Raw genomic sequence first — 21,282 nt, 5'->3', positions numbered from 1 at the left:
TATCACACAACTATAACAATGTGTTCGTTTTTTATATTTAGGTTTTTAGAGAAACATTTCTGTTATTACAAAAAAACAGTGTTAAAAGAAGCTTTTACATAAAGTATTTCTGAACCATCTTTTTTGACAGATTTTTTTGGAACAGAGTTGAAATAACTGTGGTTCATTCAATGTATTGATAAATTATTCAAAAAAGGTACTTCAATATCTCCAACATTATACTTTGCATTTATCACAACTGTCAATCAATCAGCACACATTTCTATGCATGTTGACAATTCTGATGGCCACTATCTTTTGTTTCTGCTCTGTCATCCAGGCTGAAGCACAAAGGCATTATCAAAGCTCACTGCAGCCTCAAGTTCCTGGGCTCAAGCGATCCTCTCATCTCAGCCTCACAAGTAGAGCACTATCTTCATCAAGGGATATGATGCATGAACACTGTAGATGATTGAATTGAGCTCGGCTGGATGACAGCATGTGTTTGTGTTTCCTCTTATTATTCATGATTTACAATTTTATCCTTCAAAAAAAATCTGTGTTATGGTATTTTCTAAGGGAAAAGAATTCTTCCACAATTAGGCCCTCTTTAGAACATAGTTTTGCCCATTCTAAAAAATGTAAACAGAAGTCTTAATAATTGAGGGGTTAGGATTGATGGAATGGCCACGATGGACAAAATTTAAGCCTTGGAATTACTTGGGGATTTATGCTGCATTTTCCTGTTTTTTCCCCCCAGTTTGGTTTTAGTTTGCTAAATATCTTTCGTTAACTAATCATCAAGGGTAGCCCCTATATGCATAATGTCAAGTGAAGCAGAGGGTTGGGAAGGACAGTCAGAAGAGAAGACATCCAAGTCTTATACACTGAAACATAAAGCATGTTTTTTAAAATTCATAAAATAGCAATGCCTCTTGCAACACAACTGACCATATTTATACAAATACTATATTTTAGTGCTTGATAGTTATGAAAAATGAAATAAGGAGTGCATAGAAAGTATTACTTTCAAAACTTTGAGGGAAAAATAGTTTAAATTCACCAAATGAAATATAAAATTCATTTAGAAAATCGAAACTTTTATTTGGAATGAGATTATGTAATGTATTTGATTCACATTATAAGTAAAATTATATATCCTGCATTTGTGAGTAGAACACACATAGAAAGAAGATGAGTTTGTTTTACTTTAAACCAATGAATTTCTTAGAAAATGCAAAACATTTGTGAGTAGATGTTGCTGAATGCTAACATGAGAAAAGATTGAGTCATTTTATTGACCCATATATTAGCTAGGAATCCAAAATATAGATAACCATTTTGTGAAGCCAGAAAAAATACGTTTAAAATCATTACTTTTTGTAGTTCTTTTTCTTCTATATCAGTGCTATTGTTTATAGCTGCAGAACCTTGAGGCTTCTAGTTTGTATTTTTCTTCCCATGCCAATGATTTGTGGTATTAGTGTAGGTCATTGATTCTGTACTGCTGAGCTATCCAGCTTATGGCAGACAAGGGGGCTGAGTGTGTCTTTAAAGTGCCCTTTACTTTCAAAATTCAAGTTGTAGAAATGACACCTCTGGTTTTATAACTGTGCAGTTTGCACTGTGTTGCATAAAATGTTCTCCCAAGTGGACAAGGTTACTTGCTTTGGAGACTAATTCTCATTTTTTGTGTTCAAGTTGGGTTGAAAATAAGATCCTATCTTAGAATAGGATTCTATTCTTAGAGTAGGATCTTATTGCATAAGAATCCCTCATAAAAATAGGATCTTATTGCATACCTTTGCAGTCTGGGTCCTGCAACTATATTAAGTAATAGTAGTAAGTAAGCCAAAACTTACCTTACATATTATCTGGTGAAGTAAATATGCCAGGCATTTAGCAGTGAGTGCTTCATCATTCAAGGATTTTGATGCTAATAATGTTAATATCAGAATTAATCAATCTTGCTATAAGATAATTTACACTGCTATATAATCTACAGTTATATTTTTAAGCAAAGGTTATATAATTTTAAAACTCTGCTGACAAACCATCTAGAAGGATTACTAAGTAAAAGATGAGATGATAAATCTTTCAATTCCATCAATATTGAGATTACTATCCTATATATATATAGGACTAGCAAAGGTAGCTCTACACTATTGAATAAATAAATTCATATAATCATAAGATTTTACAAATGTAGTTTTATTTTTCTGAAATATTCTTTTAGTTTTTTTCAAAACTTTTCCTGATAAGTTCCTACCTCTTTTTCCAGGTCTATTTTGTTGTTTTCATTTTGTAATTTTGGTATAAGTTTATTCATCTACTGTGGATTTCCATCAAACAACACATCTTCATTGCAGCTATATTAAAATACAATTTTCTCCCCCATATAGTTATGTGAGAATAGAGATCATACCTGTACTGCTCATCATGATATTTTCAACATCTGGTACTGTGGTTTGAATTGGATCTGAACACATTCTCTGGAGTTAAACTGCCGAAGTGTAAATACTGGCTCAGTCACTTAGCAATTATGTGAGGTTGGCTAAATGACTTTATCAGTCTTTAAGAAGATTAAATGATGTAATATTTGTACAGTGCCTAGAAGAGGATCTATCTGGCATATTATAAAACTATGCAAATGGTAAGTATTAATATGACTATTATTATAATTCTATAAATATCATTAAATGAATGTTGAATTTGTTTATATGTAGTGTGCATTTTATATTCAGAGGATATTCCTTTATTGGTATAAATAAAAATATTTTAATAACTAGATAAACCAAAGTCATCTCTTTGATAAACGTCTCATAACTGAAATTATTTGATAAAATAACTAGAGTGATAGCCTGAAAACTCTATTTTCTTCAAAGATTAACAACTAAATTGTAACATTCAAAGATTGACATATAGAATATATGTAAAAATGTAAATATACATATTATATTTAATTAATATTTTACTGTAGTTATAATAAAACTTTGTAATTCTCATTTTAGATTTTTTCCAAATTAAAAATATTCTAGTGGAGAATTTTGGAGCCTTGATTGCTCATTTCTCTCTGTGTTGGAGAACACCTTACACTGAGGAAGAAAACGGGCACCATACTCATAGATATTTATTTTATTTGCTTCCCTATAGAGGTCTTGGATTTGCATCTACTTCCAACTCAGTTGATTTTCAAATTACAGTTGACCCTTGGAAAACACAGGTTTGAACTGTGCGTATTCACATATACAACGATTTTTTTCCTGCCTCTGCACCTCCTGAGACAGAAAGACTACCCTCTCCTCATCCTTCTCCTCATCCTATTCAATGTGAAGACAAGAATGAAGACCTTTATGATGATGTATTTCTACTCAAGGAATAATAAACATAGTGTGTCTGCCTTATAATTTTCTTAATCACATTTTATCTACCTTTATTTTTTAAAATACAGTATATAATACATATATAACATACAAAATATATGTTAATTGAAAGTTTATGTCTTCAGTGAGGCTTCCATTCAACAGTAATCTGTGAGTTAAGTTTTGGAGGAGTTAAAAGTTATACCAGGGTTTTCAACTGTTTCCCTAATCCCTAAGTTGTTCAAGGGTCGGTTGAATTTGTAATTGTTGTGGGACTTGTCACTCAGTGTAACCTGAAACTTTCTAATGCCTAATACTTATCAGAAAATACAAGTGAAAGAAATAATAATTATTGAATATGCCAGAAAGATGAACAGAATATCAATTTTTGTAAAGAATCTCATTTTAATATTGGATGAAGCTAAGTTATCGGGAAGATTTATACCAAGTTCAAAACACTTTTTTCTGCACTTTTAGAATTATATAATCAGTATACATTGAAACATGCATAGCACTTTAATGAAACACATTACTATGTCTACCATCGAATTGTTTCAGCAGATTTTATCATATCACATAGCGTCATCAGAATGGAGGGAAGAAATATGTCTCTCATCTCATTATCAAAATTACCAATGATACTTTGGAATAATTTATTTTTGCCTTATGTACACTTTGAATCATGTAAATAATTCGCCTATCTCTATTGGGTTGACTGCTAGAAAGTTCAAAAGCCAATTAATAGTCCACATCGTTGCTGTTTCATAAGACTTCATGACATGCATGCGTTTTGTTTACCTCATCATAATTTTTCTACTCTTCCTTTTTTTTTTTTTTTTTTAGACGGAGTCTCGCTCTGTCGCCCAGGCTGGAGTGCAGTGGCATGATCTCGACTCACTGCAAGCTCTGCCTCCCACAGTCAAGCGATTTCCCTGCTTCAGCCTCCCGAGTAGCTGGAACTACAGGGCCACCAGCACGCCCTGCTAATTTTTGTACTTTTAGTAGACACGGGATTTCACCATGTTGGCCAGGATGGTCTCGATCTCTTGACCTCGTGATCTATCCGCCTCGGCCTCCGAAAATGCTGGGAATACAGGCGTGAACCACCGCGCCCGGCCGTTTTTCTAGTCTTATTGTTCCTTTCACAGATGCTCTTACCTTCCAAGTATAAATATTTTTGTTTTGAGTGCAGTTGTTTTCACTATGTCAAATAAATCTGGAATAAAGTGAGTTAGAAACAAACACCAATGGGCGTTTTGGCTAAAAACAAAAATAAGTGGTCAATGATGAGTTTAGATCACTCAAGAAGATAGTGGACTAAATTCCTGAATGAAAACAAAGTTCTTGTTCAGTTTTATGTGGGTATTTGTTAAAAACTCTGAATATTATCAAAAAAATATATTATCATCACATGAAAAGTTTGATTCAGGAAAGTATTTGCTGATAAAACCGAAATTAATTCACCAAAATACAATCTCTATATGTTCATCGAAGTTACTTTTTAATAATAAGTTTCTGATATTCAATTTTATCAAATAAGGAAGAGTTTGACATATCTCTTCTCCTGCTTTCTACAATATAGGTCAATCATTCTCCTTGATACAGATCAACAGCTGTAACATAAGCTACTCATCACTTCCTGTAACACCTAATTAACTTGATCATATTTTTCCTAAAATAAGCTGAATCATTACCTGTCTAGCCTGTTACCTAATTAAAATTATTTTAACCTCTTGGTATTTTAACTCTGTTTTTTTTTTTTTTTAAATTTATTTATTATTATTATACTTTAAGTTGTAGGGTACATGTGCATAATGTGCAGGTTTGTTACATATGTATACTTGTGCCATGTTGGTGTGCTGCACCCATCAACTCGTCATTTACATCAGGTATAACTCCCAGTGCAATCCCTCCCCCCGCCCCCCTCCCCATGATAGGCCCCGGTGTGTGATGTTCCCCTTTCTGAGTCCAAGTGATCTCATTGTTCAGTTCCCACCTATGAGTGAGAACATGCGGTGTTTGGTTTTGTGTTCTTGTGATAGTTTGCTAAGAATGATGGTTTCCAGCTGCATCCATGTCTCTACAAAGGACACAAACTCATCCTTTTTTATGGCTGCATAGTATTCCACGGTGTATATGTGCCACATTTTCTTAATCCAATCTGTCACTGATGGACATTTGGGTTGATTCCAAGTCTTTGCTATTGTGAATAGTGCTGCAATAAACATACGTGTGCATGTGTCTTTATAGCAGCATAGTTTATAATCCTTTGGGTATATACCCAGTAATGGGATGGCTGGGTCACATGGTACATCTAGTTCTAGATCCTTGAGGAATCGCCATACTGTTTTCCATAATGGTTGAACTAGTTTACAGTCCCACCAACAGTGTAAAAGTGTTCCTATTTCTCCACATCCTCTCCAGCACCTGTTGTTTCCTGACTTTTTAATGATCGCCATTCTAACTGGTGTGAGATGGTATCTCATTGTGGTTTTGATTTGCATTTCTCTGATGGCCAGTGATGATGAGCATTTTTTCATGTGTCTGTTGGCTGTATGAATGTCTTCTTTTGAGAAATGTCTGTTCATATCCTTTGCCCACTTTTTGATGGGGTTGTTTGTTTTTTTCTTGTAAATTTGTTTGAGTTCTTTGTAGGTTCTGGATATGAGCCCTTTGTCAGATGAGTAGATTGCAAAAATTTTCTCCCATTCTGTAGGTTGCCTGTTCACTCTGATGGTAGTTTCTTTTGCTGTGCAGAAGCTCTTTAGTTTAATGAGATCCCATTTGTCAATTTTGGCTTTTGCTGCCGTTGCTTTTGGTGTTTTAGACATGAAGTCTTTGCCCATGCCTATGTCCTGAATGGTACTACCTAGGTTTTCCTCTAGGATTTTTATGGTATTAGGTCTAACATTTAAGTCTCTAATCCATCTTGAATTAATTTTCGTATAAGGAGTAAGGAAAGGATCCAGTTTCAGCTTTCTACTTATGACTAGCCAATTTTCCCAGCACCATTTATTAAATAGGGAATCCTTTCCCCATTTCTTGTTTCTCTCAGGTTTGTCAAAGATCAGATGGCGGTAGATGTGTGGTATTATTTCTGAGGACTCTGTTCTGTTCCATTGGTCTATATCTCTGTTTTGGTACCAGTACCATGCTGTTTTGGTTACTGTAGCCTTGTAGTATAGTTTGAAGTCAGGTAGCGTGATGCCTCCAGCTTTGTTCTTTTGACTTACGATTGTCTTGGAGATGCGGGCTCTTTTTTGGTTCCATATGAACTTTAAAGCAGTTTTTTCCAATTCTGTGAAGAAACTCATTGGTAGCTTGATGGGGATGGCATTGAATCTATAAATTACCTTGGGCAGTATGGCCATTTTCACGATATTGATTCTTCCTATCCATGAGCATGGTATGTTCTTCCATTTGTTTGTGTCCTCTTTGATTTCACTGAGCAGTGGTTTGTAGTTCTCCTTGAAGAGGTCCTTTACATCCCTTGTAAGTTGGATTCCTAGGTATTTTATTCTCTTTGAAGCAATTGTGAATGGAAGTTCATTCCTGATTTGGCTCTCTGTTTGTCTGTTACTGGTGTATAAGAATGCTTGTGATTTTTGCACATTAATTATGTATCCTGAGACTTTGCTGAAGTTGCTTATCAGCTTAAGGAGATTTTGGGCTGAAACAATGGGGTTTTCTAAATATACAATCATGTCATCTGCAAACAGGGACAATTTGACTTCTTCTTTTCCTAACTGAATACCCTTGATTTCTTTCTCTTGCCTAATTGCCCTAGCCAGAACTTCCAACACTATGTTGAATAGGAGTGGTGAGAGAGGGCATCCCTGTCTTGTGCCAGTTTTCAAAGGGAATTTTTCCAGTTTTTGCCCATTCAGTATGATATTGGCTGTGGGTTTGTCATAAATAACTGTTATTATTTTGAGGTACGTTCCATCAATACCGAATTTATTGAGCGTTTTTAGCATGAAGGGCTGTTGAATTTTGTCAAAAGCCTTTTCTGCATCTATTGAGATAATCATGTGGTTCTTGTCTTTGGTTCTGTTTATATGCTGGATTATGTTTATTGATTTGCGAATGTTGAACCAGCCTTGCATCCCAGGGATGAAGCCCACTTGATCATGGTGGATAAGCGTTTTGATGTGTTGCTGAATCCGGTTTGCCAGAATTTTATTGAGGATTTTTGCATTGATGTTCATCAGGGATATTGGTCTAAAATTCTCTTGTTTTGTTGTGTCTCTGCCAGGCTTTGGTATCAGGATGATGTTGTCCTCATAAAATGAGTTAGGGAGGATTCCCTCTTTTTCTATTGATTGGAATAGTTTCAGAAGGAATGGTACCAACTCCTCCTTGTACCTCTGGTAGAATTCAGCTGTGAATCCATCTGGTCCTGGACTTTTTTTGGTTGGTAGGCTATTAATTATTGCCTCAATTTCAGAGCCTGCTATTGGTCTATTCAGGGATTCAACTTCTCCTGGTTTAGTCTTGGAAGAGTGTAAGCGTCCAGGAAATTATCCATTTCTTCTAGATTTTCCAGTTTATTTGCGTAGAGGTGTTTATAGTATTCTCTGATGGTAGTTTTTATTTCTGTGGGGTCGGTGGTGATATCCCCTTTATCATTTTTAATTGCGTCGATTTGATTCTTCTCTCTTTTCTTCTTTATTAGTCTTGCTAGTGGTCTGTCAATTTTGTTGATCTTTTCAAAAAACCAACTCCTGGATTCATTGATTTTTTGGAGAGTTTTTTGTGTCTCTATCTCCTTCAGTTCTGCTCTGATCTTAGTTATTTCTTGCCTTCTGCTAGCTTTCGAATGTGTTTGCTCTTGCTTCTCTAGTTCTTTTAATTGCGATGTTAGAGTGTCAATTTTAGATCTTTCCTGCTTTCTCTTGTGGGCATTTAGTGCTATAAATTTCCCTCTACACACTGCTTTAAATGTGTCCCAGAGATTCTGGTATGTTGTATCTTTGTTCTCATTGGTTTCAAAGAACATCTTTATTTCTGCCTTCATTTTGTTCTGTACCCAGTAGTCATTCAGGAGCAGGTTGTTCAGTTTCCATGTAGTTGAGTGGTTTTTATTGAGTTTCTTATTCCTGAGTTCTAGTTTGATTGCACTGTGGTCTGAGAGACAGTTTGTTATAATTTCTGTTCTTGTACATTTGCTCAGGAGTGCTTTACTTCCAATTACATGGTCGATTTTGGAGTAAGTACGATGTGGTGCTGAGAAGAATGTATATTCTGTTGATTTGGGGTGGAGAGTTCTATAGATGTCTATTAGGTCTGCTTGCTGCAGAGATGAGTTCAATTCCTGGATATCCTTGTTAACTTTCTGTCTCGTTGATCTGTCTAATGTTGACAGTGGAGTGTTGAAGTCTCCCATTATTATTGTATGGGAGTCTAAGTCTCTTTGTAAGTCTCTAAGGACTTGCTTTATGAATCTGGGTGCTCCTGTATTGGGTGCATATATATTTAGGATAGTTAGCTCTTCCTGTTGAATTGATCCCTTTACCATTATGTAATGGCCTTCTTTGTCTCTTTTGATCTTTGATGGTTTAAAGTCTGTTTTATCAGAGACTAGTATTGCAACCCCTACTTTTTTTTGTTCTCCATTTGCTTGGTAAATCTTCCTCCATCCCTTTATTTTGAGCCTATGTATGTCTCTGTGTGTGAGATGGGTCTCCTGAATACAGCAGACTGATGGGTCTTGACTCTTTATCCAGTTTGCCAGTCTGTGTCTTTTAATTGGAGCATTTAGTCCATTTACATTTAAGGTTAATATTGTTATGTGTGAACTTGATCCTGCCATTATGATATTAACTGGTTATTTTGCTCGTTAGTTGATGCAGTTTCTTCCTAGCCTCGATGGTCTTTACATTTTGGCATGTTTTTGCAATGGTTGGTACTGGTTCTTCCTTTCCATGTTTAGTGCTTCCTTCAGGGTCTCTTGTAAGGCAGGCCTAGTGGTGACAAAATCTCTAAGCATTTGCTTATCTGTAAAGGATTTTATTTCTCCTTCACTTATGAAACTTAGTTTGGCTGGATATGAAATTCTGGGTTTAAAATTCTTTTCTTTAAGAATGTTGAATATTGGCCCCCACTCTCTTCTGGCTTGTAGAGTTTCTGCCGAGAGATCTGCTGTTAGTCTGATGGGCTTCCCTTTGTGGGTAACCTGACCTTTCTCTCTGGCTGCCTTTAAGATTTTTTCCTTCATTTCAACTTTGGTGAATCTGGCAATTATGTGTCTTGGAGTTGCTCTTCTCGAGAAGTATCTTTGTGGCGTTCTCTGTATTTCCTGGATTTGAATGTTGGCCTGCCCTACTAGGTTGGGGAAGTTCTCCTGGATGATATCCTGAAGAGTGTTTTCCAACTTGGTTCCATTTTCCCCCTCATTTTCAGGCACCCCAATCAGACGTAGATTTGGTCTTTTTACATAATCCCATACTTCTTGCAGGCTTTGTTCATTTCTTTTTCTTCTTTTTTCTTTTGGTTTCTCTTCTCGCTTCATTTCATTCATTTGATCCTCAATCGCAGATACTCTTTCTTCCAGTTGATCGAGTCGGTTACTGAAGCTTGTGCATTTGTCACGTATTTCTCGTGTCATGGTTTTCATCTCTTTCATTTCATTTATGACCTTCTCTGCATTAATTACTCTAGCCATCAATTCTTCCACTTTTTTTTCAAAATTTTTAGTTTCTTTGCGCTGGGTACGTAATTCCTCCTTTAGCTCTGAGAAATTTGATGGACTGAAGCCTTCTTCTCTCATCTCGTCAAAGTCATTCTCCGTCCAGCTTTGATCCGTTGCTGGCGATGAGCTGCGCTCCTTTGCCGGGGGAGATGCGCTCTTATTTTTGGAATTTCCAGCTTTTCTGCCCTGCTTTTTCCCCATCTTTGTGGTTTTATCTGCCTCTGGTCTTTGATGATGGTGATGTACTGATGGGGTTTTGGTGTAGGTGTCCTTCCTGTTTGATAGTTTTCCTTCTAACAGTCAGGACCCTCAGCTGTAGGTCTGTTGGAGATTGCTTGAGGTCCACTCCAGACCCTGTTTGCCTGGGTATCCCGCAGCAGAGGTTGCAGAAGATAGAATATTTCTGAACAGCGAGTGTACCTGTCTGATTCTTGCTTTGGAAACTTCCTCTCAGGGGTGTACTCCTCCCTGTGAGGTGTGGGGTGTCAGACTGCCCCTAGTGGGGGATGTCTCCCAGTTAGGCTACTCAGGGGTCAGGGACCCACTTGAGCAGGGAGTCTGTCCCTTCTCAGATCTCAACCTCCGTGTTGGGAGATCCACTGCTCTCTTCAAAGCTGTCAGACAGAGTCGTTTGCGTCTGCAGAGGTTTCGGCTGTGTTTGTTATTGCCCTGTCCCCAGAGGTGGAGTCTACAGAGACAGGCAGGTTTCCTTGAGCTGCTGTGAGCTCCACCCAGTTCGAGCTTCCCAGCAGCTTTGTTTACCTACTTAAGCCTCAGCAATGGTGGGCGCCCCTCCCCCAGCCTCGCTGCTGCCTTGCCGGAGAGATCGCAGACTGCTGTGCTAGCAATGAGGAAGGCTCCGTGGGTGTGGGACCCTCCCGGCCAGGTGTGGGATATGATCTCCTGGTGTGCCTGTTTGCTTAAAGCGCAGTATTGGGGTGGGAGTTACCCGATTTTCCAGGTGTTGTGTGTCTCAGTTCCCCTGGCTAGGAAAAGGGATTCCCTTCCCCCTTGCGCTTCACAGGTGAGGCGATGCCTCGCCCTGCTTCAGCTCTCGCTGGTCGGGCTGCAGCAGCTGACCAGCACCGATCGTCTGGCACTCCCCAGTGAGATGAACCCAGTACCTCAGTTGAAAATGCAGAAATCACCAGTCTTCTGTGTTGCTCGCGCTGGGAGTTGGAGACTGGAGCTGTTCCTATTCGGCCATCTTGCTCCGCCCCCTTAACTCTGTTTTATAATGACATTTCAAAGAATGTATAGAACATAGCAAAAATAAAACAAAAAGTACTTTTTAATATTTTAAGTTCTTGGGTACATGTACAGAACGTGCAGGTTTGTTACATAGGTATACATGTGCCATGGTGGTTTGCAGCACCCATGAACCCTTTATCTACATTAGGTATTTCTCCTAATGCTATTCCACCCCTAGCACACCACTCCCCGAGAGGTCCCGGTGTGTGATGTTCCCCTCCCTGTGTCCATGTGTTCTCAGTGTTCAACTCCTACTTATGAGTGAGAACATGCGGTGTTTGGTTTGCTGTCCTTGTGTTATTTTGCTGAGAATGATGGTTTCCAGCTTCACCCATGTCCCTGCAAAGGATATGAACCCATATTTTTATGGCTGCATAGTATTTCATGGTGTATAGGTGCCACATTTTCTTTATCCAGTCTATCATTGATGGGCATTTGGGTTCGTTCTAAGTCTTTGCTATTGTGAACAGTGTTGCAATAAATGTACATATGCATGTGTCTTTATAGTAGAATGATTCATAATCTTTTGGGTATATACCCAGTAGTGGGATTTCTGGGTCAAATGGTATTTCTAGTTCTAGATCCTTGAGGAATCTCCACACTGTCTTCCACAATGATTGAAATAATTTACACTCCCAACAACAGTGAAGCGTTCCTATTTCTCCACATCCTCTCCAGCATCTGGTATTTCCTGACTTTTTATTGATGGCCATTCTAACTGGTGTGAGACTGTATCTCATTGTGGTTTTCATTTGCTTTTCTCTAATGACCAGTGATGATGAACTTTTTTTCATATGTTTGTTGGATTCATATATGTCTTCTGTTGAGAGGTGTCTGTTCATATTCTTTGCTCACTTTTTGATGGGATTGTTTTTTTCTTGTAAATTTGTTTGAGTTCTTTGTAGACTCTGGATATTAGCCCTTTGTCAGATGGATAGATTGCAAAAAGTTTCTCCAATTCTGTAGGTTGTCTATTTACTCTGATGATAGTTTCTTTTGCTGTGCAGAAACTCTTTAGTTTAATCAGATCTCGTTGGTCTATTTTGACTTTTGTTACTATTGCTTTTGGTGTTTTAGTCATGAAGTCTTTGCGCATGCCAATGTCTTGAATGGTATTGCCTAGGTTTTATTCTAGGGTTTTTATGGTTTTAGGTCTTATGTTTAAGTCTTTAATCCATCTTGTGTTAATTTTTGTATAAGGTGTAAGGAAGAGATCCAATTTCAGTTTTCTATATATGAATAGCCAGTTATTCCAACACCATTTATTAAATAGGGAATCCTTTCCCCATTGCTTGTTTTTGTCAGGTTTGTCAACCATCAGATGATTGTAAATGTGGGTATTTCTGAGGCCTCTGTTCTGTTCCATTGGTCTATATATCTGTTTTGGTACCATACTGTTTTGGTTACTGTAGCTTTGTAGTATACTTTGAAGTCAGGTAACATGACGCCCCCAGCTTTGTTCTTTCTGTTTAGGATTGTCTTGGTTATGCGGGCCCCCTTTTGGTTCCACATGAAATTTAAAGTTTTTTTTTTTTTTCCAGTTCTGTGAAAAAACTCAACGGTAGCTTAATCAGGATAGCATTAAATCTATAAATTACTTTTGGCAGTATGGCCATTTTGATGATATTCATTCTTCCTATACATGAGTAAAGAATGTTTTTCCATATGTTTGTGTCCTCTGTTATTTTCTTGAGCAGTGGCTTGTAGTTCTCCTTGAAGAGGTCCTTCACATCCCTTGTAAGTTGGATTCCTAGTTATTTTATTCTCTTTGTAGCAATTGTGAATGGGAGTTCACTCATGATTTGGCTTTCTGTTTGTCTGTTATTGGTGAATAGGAATGCTTGTGATTTTTGCACATTGATTTTGTATCCTGAGGCTTTGCTGAAGTTGCTTATCAGCTTAAGGAGATATTGGGCTAAGATGATGGGGGTTTCTAAATTTACAATCATGTCATCTACAAACAGAGACAGTTTGATTTCCTCTTTTCCTACTTGAATATCCTTTATTTCTTTCTCTTGCCTGATTGCTGTGGTCAGAACTTCCAATACTATGTTGCATATGAGTGGTGAGAGAGGGCATTCTTGTCTTGTGCCAGCTTTCAAAGGGAATGCTTCCAGTTTTTACACATTCAGTATGGTATTTGCTGTGGGTTTATCATAATTAGCTCTTGTTATTTGGAGATATGTTCCATCAATGCCTAGAAGAAGTCAAATCTCTGAATATACCAATAACAAGTTCTGAAATTGAGGCAGTAATTAATATAGTCTACTACCCAAAAAAAGTCCAGGACCAGACAGATTCACACCTGAATTCTACCAGAAGTACAAAGAGGAGCTGGTACCATTCCTTCTGAAACGATTCCAAACAATAGAAAAACAGGGACTCCTCCTTAACTCATTTTATGGGGCCAGCTTCATCCTGATACCAAAACCTAGCAGAGTCACAGCAAAAAAAGAAAATTTCAGGCCAATATCCCTGATGAACATCAATGCAAAAATCCTCAATAAAATACTAGCAAACTGAATCCTGCAGCACATCAAAAAGCTTATCCACCATGATCAACTCGGCATCATCCCTGGAATGCGAGGCTTGTTCAACATATGCAAATCAATAAATGTAATCCATCACATAAGCAGAATCAATGACAAAAAACACATGAGTATCTCAATAGATGCAGAAAAGGCCTTCAACAAAACTCAACAGCCCTTCATGCTAAAAACTCTAAAAAAAAAGTGCTTTTAAACACTGTGTGCACCAGAAGGGATAGAGTGCTTACAGAAGGGATAAAAGTGCTTTTAAACACTGTGTGCACCAGAAGGGATACAAAATCCTTCTGCTACTTTCTATGAAGGCTCTCTTATTCTACCTAGAAGAAAGTTATCTTTCCTTTTTAAACTTCCTTAGCACTTCCTTTGTAGTACCTTCAGTGTTTAGCTCAACTGCTAAGTTTTGGGCATGGTGAGGACAATAGGTGTATTTCATTTCATCTTGTATTCTTCACACATACTTACACAATGAATGAATGAATTTATCAATGAGTGAGAAAATAATATGTCTTCCTTCTTAAAGGCAATGCTAATTAGTGACAATATCCTATTGTCACGAATAGGATATTATTTTAAAAGTTTTTAAAAGTTTTCCAATTTGAAGTTTCCTATAATTCTATAGGTACACATGTTAACATCATTTGGAAGCTTATAAACTCTTACTTCCTGCTTCATGACATAGGAAGTAAAATTCCCTCAGTAATTTATTTTGCCTCCCATTTCACTGATTCTTATAAATTTTAATATATAGTCATAATAAAAAATAAACAATAGAAAAGAGATAAGGAAATTTTAGTTTAAAATATTTTTATTTTTCATAATGGTACTTACATTTATAAAAGTTTTTACATTATCACTATATTATCACCAACATAAATATCTGTAATGTATAATGTTTATGTGTTCAAAAATATTTATTGAACACTGATTGTGTTTCATGCAGTGGGGAGACAAAAGTAAATACATGGTTTTCTGGCCTCTTAAAATGCATAATCTACTGGGGAAAACAGTAGAACTACTGTAAGTAAGTAATCCTATTTTAATATAATAGGAAAGAATTATGTACAAATTGTTATGTAGTTATAAATAATTTGCGGATAAATTCTTGAGTGCTACCAAGAGAGATAAAACGTAATACTTAGAGAATCAGAAAAACCTTTTGTACACAACTGAAAGACAGAAACATCTGCTGCAAACATAAATCAAGACTAGTTCAATTCATTCTTAAATATAGCCTAGGTTATTTTGTTTTCCAAAAAAAAAAATAGTTTATTATTATTTTTCTTAAATGGGGCAAAAAAGGTCCAGAAAATTTATCAGCAGGTACAAAATTTAACAGCAAGTACAGGAGGAACAAACAACCTTTAAAAAACCATTGCTGAATAGTCATTAGCTTAAGGCCCTCAACAGTAGGTAATTTTCAGGCAAGATCTTTTCTATATCTCTAGAATTAGGGATAACAATAGATTGCTAATAAAACTTTCCATCCTCATGTTTATGGACAAAACACATTTTCCTATATAATTTTTGCAAATGTCTTTAATCAAACATGTTTTCAATAAACCATCATGCCTGAATTGAATTGAGGATGCCAGTCAGCACTAATGACATGCTAGCATTTAATCCGTTTCATAAATCTCCACCATGGAGCCCTGGAGGTTGCAATCTAATTATATACTGAAAGTCATGGCAAGATTCCCTATGTCAAACTTTGATCTGCTTCTGTTCAGCTCCTTACATTTCTGAGGTCAAACTTCTGAATAAGTGAGTGGTTTCAACTAAGTGGCTTGTTAAGACCAAAATACTTTAATCTTAATTTTCTTCTATCAAGAGGAGTTAGATATATTCAGGCAAATGGTTGAGCTCGATTTTCACTTGATTTCTGTGGAAGTCAGGCATTCTGTGGCAATACATATGTATAGATAAGACTTCTCATGAAGAGAACCAACTGGGAGCTGAAGGTTTATATGAACTTACTTTCATCTTTTAGCCTTACCTGATTCCCAACTATGGAATATTGGATGGAGACACTGAGTATTTGCGGAAAAATCTATTTTAGAATTGAACACCATATGGGGAAAAAGGAGAAGAAAAAATTTCTTAGAAGGGTGATGCAGCATTCTGTGGCATGGCTCACAGTGGTGTGAAAGAAGCACCATATGCCATTCGCCGACTGTTAACCATTTGATTAATTAATACATAACAAGAAAAAAAGTTACCTCTGCCACCTAATAATATGGATATGAAATTTCCACAGTGCTCTATTTGTTAAATAACCGATTAATTCCAATTCATAAATGAAAGTAGGATTGATTAATTTATATCAGACCTACGTCTTTAAGTTATCATATTTTTATAGTGTATCTGATTTTTCTGACATTTTCAAAAATAAAAATATGAAAGCTCAAGTTTTCCCCAAAATGGCTCTCTCTTAACAAATGGTTAGAATTTGATACATTCATTTCTTTTCAGTTGAGATTTTTCAGGTTAGTATATTTATTTTTTTCCCAGTGAACTGACTTTGGACCTAATGTTTGGCTGTAAACTATTGGAAATACTCATCAACTTGGCCATCTGCTCCATCAGGCACTATAGATATTTGCATCTGATAGTCCTTGTTGAGTATGCTCTGTTTCTATTTCCACATATCAGACATGCATGCAATTGTATTCTCTTAGTTTTTGTTTATTGCTAATTTTCCTTGTGGGGTTCACTGTAAAATGCCATAGAAGTCTCACGGGACAATATATAAAAAGCATATTATAATTAAATTTGTCAGACTTCTTTGACATCTAGCTAATGGATAGTAGTAATCTCTTTTCTTAGGCTTTAAATTCATTTTTAACTTTAGCTTCTTTAACAATGCATATAATTGTATAAGCGAGTAACCTTTTAGATAAAATCAAGTCAAATCTAAAATGTCTGTTCTATTCTTTGCCATGGATATTTGGCACATTCTTATTATTTTAATCTGGGGTTTTAAATTTTGCTAAAATTGAGATTTATGGTGGACACTCATGCTTTCCTTTACCTTTTTCCAGTAAAGATGTTTTCTGGCATGTGGCAGAATTTCAGAGCAAGAGAATAATTTCTATGTTCTGTAATGGAAAGACTTGAACTCATGCTGTTTATTCACTTTTATTCTGTCTCCAGTTGCTGTCTTTGTCACAGATGATCTTAAATCTTTTCTTTAGACCTCTTCAAGGTTGTTCATGTGGCCTACTGTCTGAAATCTTTCTTTCTGTTTACAAAGTTGAGATGCTACTTTTTTCTGCAAAAGTTAAAATTATGGTTTTATTGACTGTGAGTCGAGGAAGTTTATATTTTCCTCTTTTTTTTCCTGACAACAATTGATCAGAAAAGCACAAAATGATGTTCTACCTTTTCTTGTCCTGATTGTCCAAATGGGCAATTTCTATAATCTTGGACTTTTGACTCTCTGTACTATTGATTGTTTCAAAATGACTGTTGGGTAGCAGTTGCAACATAGGTCAATGCAGAACTATTTCTTAACCTTAATTTAGCAATGTTATTTTGAGTTTGGCAGTGGAATCGAAAGACATCCCTGGCCTTCGTGAGACAGTATGGTTTACAACTAGCTTGCTCTAGCAAAGGGAGATAACATTTTAAGGAACTTGTAATAGAGCAAAGTTAAATGTGTGGAATTAGAAATGAGTATAGCATCACTACACTGTATAATGTTAAGCTTATTACTGAAAATAAACCAGCAGTCCAAAATTGCTTACGATTTTTCACATTTCCAAATTCTTTGTGCAACTGATTTACTGTGGCTTTTGCTATTTATGCTCATTCAGTTTTTAAGTGTGTGGAACTTGGAATGGGGCTGATGAGTCACATTAAACGTTCTCATACTCTGGGACAGCAAAGATGTACCAGCACACTTAATTGCACTCATTTAACCATTAAGCCTCATTTCCAAGGGTGCTGCCAGTTGTCAGGTGCACTATATTACAGTCCCACATGGCATGTGACATCTTTGCTACTTGCTGCATCTGGTTACAGGCCCCTAGTAAATGCTAGTATCTACGCTAGTGAAAGAGTCCAGGTGTAGGACAATGACGGTTGAGTTAATGATGGTGAAGCATTAGAAAAATAGCCCTAGAGAATGCTTCACATCTGATGAGACAGGACAACAGTTTTTCATATTCAAATGAATACAGTCATATTCTGTAGTGCATTAATTGGTTAGGTTTTTTATTTATTTTCAGAAATGCAAGTTTAGTTATTTTTCAAAAGATTATTTTAAAGTAATTGCTGAACAAAAAGGATTCTGTTCATTTCACAAATTTTCAATGTAAATATTTCTAATCAGACTTGGGGAGAGCCAGATGAATGAATTAGTGGACTTAAAAATCACTGGAGTTTTACTAGAATGGAGAGATTTCTCAATTCATACTCCCCTCTTCTCACCAATGAGAAGATGCTTAAATATAATAAATGATCAATAACAACTCACAGAAGTGACTTTTCACCACTTCTCAAATTACAATTGAATTATAGTTTTTTAAAATACAGCAAATTAAAAAATATATGTTAAGAGTACTTGAAGATGTGACTATTTATATCATTTTATCCAAATGAATCTCTGTTATCTAAACACAGTCTATCTAAATTATTAAAAGATTAATGAAAATAAATGCATATGTGTGGCAGACGTTAAAAGACCATACAACTTCTAGTCCATGTTTCTTATTACATTTTCATGTAATCAAGTGGATAATGAAAAGAAACAAATAACTTTGTATTGTATTGAGGGAAGACAAAGTAAATAAAGGGTTGCTGGCAGACAGCTGTTTTCCATCTTCATCAAGGATCAAACAAGAAAAGGCTTAAGTTGCAGTGAGAGGAATTAAAGCTAAATATAACACAACTGCAAGCATTGTAACATGCAAGAACCAGCAACTGCAGGAAATATTGGAACTTTTTCCCTGAAAAAAATTATCTTCTCCTACCCCATCCCTTTATTGCTGTATTGTTAAATATCAATAGACTCTATCTATACTAATATAACTTTTAACCAACTTTATGATGAAGTTGTTGGACACTGAATAAGTTATTAATGTTACAGGGAAGGATACCATGCCCTTTAGAGAGATCTCTCTGGATTGCTATGCCACCTTATATCATGCATCAAAAAATGTGAGTTTTAGTGAAATTGTTTCCTATCCATAAAAGAGCAATGATATATTAAAGAAGTCTTAGAATCTGTACACAAAATTTATTGTCCATTTTAATAATTGAAATTAATATTTTAATTAATTAATTTTAAAAGTGTTAAAATAATTAAAATTAAAATACTCTAATGATTTAAATAACCATTGCACTAGTATGCCCAAAATTACAGGTAGATCGGGTTCAGGGTTTATGTTGTGTCTATGTGTTTTTCAATATAAAGATAGGTTTCTCAAAATATTACTCTAAGTTGTTATAAAGTTGATATGGTTTGGTTGTGTCCCCACCCAAATCTTATCTTGAATTGTAGTTCCCATAATCCTCACATGTCATGGGAGGGACCTAATGGGAGGTGATTGAATCATGGCGGTGCTTACCCCCATGCTGTTCTCGTGATAGTGAGTGAGTTCCCATGAAATCTGATGATTTTATAAGGGGCAATTCCCTCTTTGGTCAGCACTTTTCTATTCTGCCACCTTACGAAGAAGGATGTGTTTGCTGCCCCTTCTGCCATAATTGTAACTTTCCTGAGGCCTTCCTAGCCATGTGGAACTGTGAGTCACTTAAACCTCTTTCCTTTTTAAATTACTTTGTTTTAGGTATTTCTTCATAGCAGCATGAGAACGGACTAATACAGTAAATTGGTACTACAGAGAGTGGGATGCTGCTATAAAGATACCCAAAAATGTGGAAGTGACTTTGGAACTGGGTAACAGACAGAGGTTGGAATAGTTTGGAGGGCTCAGGAGAAGACAGGAAGACGTGGGAAAATTTGGAACTTCCTGGAGACTTGGAGGGCTCAGAAGACAGGAAGATATGGAAAGGTTTGGAAATACCTAGAGACTTCATAAATGGCTTTGACCCAAATTCAGGTAGTGATATGGACAAGAAAGTCCTGGCTGAGGTGGTCTTAGGTGGAGATGAGGAACTTTTTGGGAACTGGAGTAAAGGTCACTTTTGCAATGCAAGAAACTGGTGGCATTTTGGCCCTGCTCTAGAGATCTGTGGAAGTTTGAACTTGAGAGAAATGATTTAGGGTATCTGGCAGAAGAAATTTGTAAGCAGCAAAGCATTCAAGAGGAAGCAAAGCATACAAGTATCAAAAATTTGCAGCCTGACAATGTGATATAAAATAAAAACCCAGTTTCTGGGAGAAATTCAAGTCTGCTGCAGATACTTGCATAAGTAAGAACGAGCAAATGTTAATCACCAAGACAATGGGGAAAATGTCTCCAGAGCATGTTGGAGACCTTCATAGCAGTCCCTCCCATCAGAGGCATGGAGACCTGGAAGGGAAACATGGTTTCATGGAATGGGCCCAGGGTCCACCTGCTCTGTGCATCCTTGAGACATGACACCCTGTTCCCCAGCTGCTTCAGCTCCAGCCATGACTGAAAGGGACCAGCATATGGCTCAGGCCACTGTTACAGATGGTCCAAGCCCCAAGACTTGGCAGCTTCCATGTTGTGTTGGGCATATAGGTGCATAGAAGTCAAGAACTGAAGTTTGGGTACCTCCTCCTAGACTTCAGATGGTGTATGGAAAACTCCTAGATGTCCAGGCAGAAGTCTGCTGCAGGTGTGGAGCCCTCATGGAGAAACTCTGCTAGGACAGTAAAGAAAGGAAATGTGGGGCTGGAGACCCCACACAGAGTTACCACTGTGGCACTACCTAGGGGATTTGTGAGAAGAGGACCATCATACTCCAGACCCAAGAATGGTAGATCCACTGACAGCTTGCAATGTATGCCTGGAAAAGCCACAGACACTCAATGCCAGCCTGTGAAGGCAGCCAGAAGGGGGCTGTACCCTGCAAAGCCACAGGGATGGAGTTGTCCAAGGCTGTGGTAGCCCACCTCTTGCATCAGCATGACCTGGATGTGAGACATGGAGTCAAAGGAGATCATTTTGGAACTTTAATGTTTAATGACTGCCCTATTAGATTTCAGACTTGCATGGGGCCCACGGCCCCTTTGTTTTGGCCAATTTCTCCTATTTAGAATGGGTGTATTTCCCCAATGCCTGTATCCTCATTTTATCTAAGAAGTAGCTAACTTGATTTTGATTTTACAGGTTCATAGGTACAAGGAACTTACCTTGCCTCATATAAGACTTTGGACTTTGGCTTTTTGGTTAATGCTGGAATGAGCTAAGACATAGGGAGACTGTTGGAAAGGCATGATTGTGTTTTGAAATGTAAGGACATGGGATTTGGTTGGCGTCATGGGAGGAATGATATGGTTTGGCTTTGTGTCCCTATC

General features: G+C 36.9%; 1 long non-coding RNA gene across 1 annotated transcript in view; it reads left to right on the top strand.

Annotated features, from left to right (window-relative positions):
• Positions 1-3,373, top strand: part of LOC139363155 (uncharacterized) — a 32,813-nt gene extending 29,440 nt beyond the window's left edge. The window contains exons 2-4 of the long non-coding RNA XR_011623078.1: positions 320-482; positions 2,382-2,632; positions 3,133-3,373. This is a non-coding gene — a long non-coding RNA (uncharacterized lncRNA). The remainder of the gene's footprint in view (positions 1-319; positions 483-2,381; positions 2,633-3,132) is intronic.
• Positions 3,374-21,282: the final 17,909 nt, after the last annotated feature.

This window comes from Macaca nemestrina, chromosome 5, assembly GCF_043159975.1.
Source record: "Macaca nemestrina isolate mMacNem1 chromosome 5, mMacNem.hap1, whole genome shotgun sequence".
Taxonomy (NCBI): Eukaryota; Metazoa; Chordata; class Mammalia; order Primates; family Cercopithecidae; genus Macaca; species Macaca nemestrina.
The sequence above is the reverse complement of the archived record's forward strand: the minus strand, read 5'-3'. Positions and strand labels throughout refer to the sequence as shown.